The sequence below is a fragment of the Oncorhynchus tshawytscha genome, unplaced genomic scaffold (assembly GCF_018296145.1).
Source record: "Oncorhynchus tshawytscha isolate Ot180627B unplaced genomic scaffold, Otsh_v2.0 Un_contig_7487_pilon_pilon, whole genome shotgun sequence".
Classification (NCBI taxonomy): domain Eukaryota; kingdom Metazoa; phylum Chordata; class Actinopteri; order Salmoniformes; family Salmonidae; genus Oncorhynchus; species Oncorhynchus tshawytscha.
Genome location: NW_024609135.1, coordinates 102501 through 107500, shown reverse-complemented (window position 1 = coordinate 107500; position 5000 = coordinate 102501).

Sequence of the window (5000 nt, the reverse complement as noted above, 5' to 3'; positions counted from 1 at the left end):
GGAAGGCTTTCAACACCTTGTAGAGTCCCTGTGGAAGGCTTTCAACACCTTGTAGTGTCCCTGTGGAACACTTTCAACACCTTGTAGAGTCCCTGTGGAAGGCTTTCAACACCTTGTAGAGTCCCTGACCCCGATGATTTGAGGTTGTTCAGGCACAAAAGGGGGGTGAAAATGTGACACTCTGTGTATGTAGTATGGTATTCTATAGTAAGGAGTATTAAAAAGCCCTGCCATGATGTGTAGTGCAGTAACTACACCACAAGAGGGCCCAATAGCACTAGAACATTAACACAGATACATTCACCTTGTTATCATACTGCATCAGGTATCAGCTTCTAATGGAAGGAATTGAGATTCAGAAAGTCAAAGTGCTGATAGAGAGATAGAGGATAGAGAGACAGAGAGAGAGAGAGGAAGAGAGGAAGAGACAGAGAGAGACACAGAGAGAGAGAGAGGTAGAGAGAGAGAGAGAGAGAGAGAGGAAGAGAGGAAGAGACAGAGAGAGACAGAGAGAGAGAGAGAGAGAGGAAGAGAGAGAGAAGAGAGAGAGAGAGAGAGAGAGAGAGAGAGAGAGAGAGAGAGAGAGACAGAGAGAGAGAGAGAGAGAGAGAGAGAGAGAGAGAGAAGAGATAGAGAGAGAGATAGAGAGAGAGAGGAAGAGAGAGAGGAAGAGAGAGAGAGAGAGAGAGAGAGAGAGAGAGAGAGAGAGAGAGAGAGAGAGAGAGAGAAGAGAGAGAGAGAGAGAGAGAGAGAGAGAGAGAGAGAGAGAGAGAGAGAGAGAGAGAGGAAGAGAGAGAGAGAGAGAGAGAGAGAGAGAGAGAGAGAGAGAGAGAGAGGAAGAGAATACCTGACCACTGTGACTGACCCAAACTTAAGGAAAGCTTTGACTATGTACAGACTCAGTGAGCATAGCCTTGCTATTGAGAAAGGCCGCAGTAGGCAGACATGGCTCTCAAGAGAAGACAGGCTATGTGCACACTGCCCACAAAATGAGGTGGAAACTGAGCTGCACTTCCTAACCTCCTGCCCAATGTATGACCATATTAAAGACAGATATTTCCCTCAGATTACACAGATCCACAAAGAATTAGAAAACAAACCCAATTTTGAAAAACTCCCATATCTACTGGGTGAAATTCCACAGTGTGACATCACAGCATCAAGATTTGTGACCTGTTGCCACGAGAAAAGGTCAACCAGTGAAGAACAAACACCATTGTAAATACAACCCATATTTATGCTTATTTATTTTCCCTTTTGTACTTTAACTATTTGCACATCATTACAACACTGTATAAAGACATAATATCACATTTGAAATGTCTTTATTATTTTGGAACTTTTCAGAGTATAATGTTTACTGTTAATTTGTATAATTTTTTAAACTTCAGTTTATTATCTACCTCACTTGCTTTGGCAATATTAACATATGTTTCCCATGACAATAAAGCCCTTACATTTAAATTTAAATTGAATTGACAGATGGGTTCAGGTAGTGGATCAGGAGAGGACCGATGGGTTCAGGTAGTGGATCAGGAGAGGACCGATGGGTTCAGGTAGTGGATCAGGAGAGGACCGATGGGTTCAGGTAGTGGATCAGGAGAGGACCGATGGGTTCAGGTAGTGGATCAGGAGAGGACCGATGGGTTCAGGTAGTGGATCAGGAGAGGACCGATGGGTTCAGGTAGTGGATCAGGAGAGGACCGATGGGTTCAGGTAGTGGATCAGGAGAGGACCGATGGGTTCAGGTAGTGGATCAGGAGAGGACCGATGGGTTCAGGTAGTGGATCAGGAGAGGACCGATGGGTTCAGGTAGTGGATCAGGAGAGGACCGATGGGTTCAGGTAGTGGATCAGGAGAGGACCGATGGGTTCAGGTAGTGGATCAGGAGAGGACCGATGGGTTCAGGTAGTGGATCAGGAGAGGACCGATGGGTTCAGGTAGTGGATCAGGAGAGGACCGATGGGTTCAGGTAGTGGATCAGGAGAGGACCGATGGGTTCAGGTAGTGGATCAGGAGAGGACCGATGGGTTCAGGTAGTGGATCAGGTAGTGGAGAGAGAGACCGATGGGTTCAGGTAGTGGATCAGGAGAGGACCGATGGGTTCAGGTAGTGGATCAGGAGAGGACCGATGGGTTCAGGTAGTGGATCAGGAGAGGACCGATGGGTTCAGGTAGTGGATCAGGAGAGGACCGATGGGTTCAGGTAGTGGATCAGGAGAGGACCGATGGGTTCAGGTAGTGGATCAGGAGAGGACCGATGACAGATGTGGTAGAAATGACAGAGAACAGATAATAGAAGATAATCAACCAATGGGATCAGATTCTGTACTCTGGGTGATGAGAATCAACCAATGGGATCAGATTCTGTACTCTGGGTGAAGAGAATTAACCAATGGGATCAGATTCTTTACTCTGGGTGATGAGAATCAACCAATGGGATCAGATTCTTTACTCTGGGTGATGAGAATCAACCAATAGGATCAGATTCTTTACTCTGGGTGATGAGAATCAACCAATGGGATCAGATTCTGTACTCTGGGTGAAGAGAATCAACCAATAGGATCAGATTCTTTACTCTGGGTGATGAGAATCAACCAATGGGATCAGATTCTGTACTCTGGGTGATGAGAATCAACCAATGGGATCAGATTCTGTACTCTGTGTGATGAGAATCAACCAATGGGATCAGATTCTGTACTCTGGGTGAAGAGAATTAACCAATGGGATCAGATTCTGTACTCTGGGTGAAGAGAATCAACCAATGGGATCAGATTCTGTACTCTGGGTGATGAGAATCAACCAATCTGGGTATTACAGATTCTGATGCTGGGAAGACTGAGAATCAACCAATTATGGGGATGATATATCACATTTCATCTATCCAGCAGAGAACACAGTGAAAACATCACAATGTTTTGTCAGCTTCTTTCAGACTTATTTTCTTATTTTACGAATCTAAGTTCATCTGTTTATTTGTGGACAGACAGACAGACAGACAGACAGACAGACAGACAGACAGACAGAGAATCAGACAGACAACAGACAGACAGACAGACAGACAGACAGACAGACAGACAGACAGATGAGAATCAACCAATGGGATCAGACAGACTGTACTCTGACAGGACAGATGAGAATCAGACCAACAGACAGACAGACAGACAGATTCAGTACAGACAGACAGACAGAATTACAGCAGACAGGTATTGATATTGATGCTGGGAAGACTGGAGTGTCTCTCATATTATGGGGATGATATATCACATTTCATCTATCCAGCAGAGAACACAGTGAAAACATCACAATGTTTGTCAGCTTGGTTTCAGACTTATTTTCTTATTTTACGCCAATCTAAGTTCATCTGTTTATTTGTGGACAGACAGACAGACAGACAGACAGACAGACAGACAGACAGACAGACAGACAGACAGACAGACAGACAGACAGACAGACAGACAGACAGACAGACAGACAGACAGACAGGGGTTATTTAACAGACAGACAGACAGACAGACAGACAGACAGACAGGGGTTATTTAACAGGGAGACAGACAGACAGACACAGACAGACAGACAGACAGACAGACAGACAGACAGACAGACAGACAGACAGACAGACAGACAGGGGTAATTTAACGTTCTCTCAGGGTTGGCAGAAACATCTCCTCGTATCCAGACATAATCAGAGTCAATAAGAAGAGTTCAAACCGGTGTTGTGACACATAGGTCCGTATTATCGGCTCTCAGGAGCCAATGAAACAGCCTCTAGGTGTCACAGGAAATCTACATGGCTTTAATACAACACCTGTCAACAGCTTGTCTCTAGATGAATCTGGCTGTAAATCATGACCTCTAATGTTATTAATGACCTCTTACTGCCGTGGGTTAAATCAGGGGTCACAGGGTTTCTGGGTAAATCATGACCTGTTATGTTATTAATGACCTCTTACTGCTGTGGGTTAAATCAGGGGTCACAGGGTTTCTGGGTAAATCATGACCTGTTATGTTATTAATGACCTCTTACTGCTGTGGGTTAAATCAGGGGTCACAGGGTTTCTGGGTAAATCATGACCTCTTATGTTATTAATGACCTCTTACTGCTGTGGGTTAAATCAGGGGTTTCACAGGGTTTCTGGGTAAATCATGACCAGCCTCTAATGTTACAAAATGACCTCTTACTGCTGTGGGTTAAATCAGGGGTCACAGGGTTTCTGGGTAAATCATGACCTGTTATGTTATTAATGACCTCTTACTGCTGTGGGTTAAATCAGGGGTCACAGGGTTTCTGGGTAAATCATGACCTGTTATGTTATTAATGACCTCTTACTGCTGTGGGTTAAATCAGGGGTCACAGGGTTTCTGGGTAAATCATGACCTGTTATGTTATTAATGACCTCTTACTGCTGTGGGTTAAATCAGGGGTCACAGGGTTTCTGGGTAGTCCTAAACAAATCTACTTTAACACAACGTATACGCCTCACACACATGGTTATGGGCTTAAAGAAGGTAAGGGGGAGGGGGAGATCTAATCAGTTTTTTTTTTTCAGTTTTACTTCCCAACCCCCTGAATCAGAGAGGTGTTTATCCACGTCTTCCTCATTTAACCCAACCCCTGAATCAGAGAGGTGTGCCTTCATCAACATCCACGTCTTCCTCATTTAACCCAACCCCTGAATCAGAGAGGTGGGGGGCTGCCTTCATCAACATCCACGTCTTCCTCATTTAACCCAACCCCTGAATCAGAGAGGTGTAGGGGGCTGCCTTAATCAACATCCACGGAATCAGGAGGTGTTGGGGGGCTGCCTTCATCAACATCCACGTCTTCCTCATTTAACCCATTTAACATCCAACCCAACCCCTGAATCAGAGAGGTGTAGGGGGCTGCCTTCATCATCATCCACGTCTTCCTCATTTAACCCCCCCCTGAATCAGAGAGGTGTAGGGGGGCTGCCTTCATCATCATCCACGTCTTCCTCATTTAACCCCCCTGAATCAGAG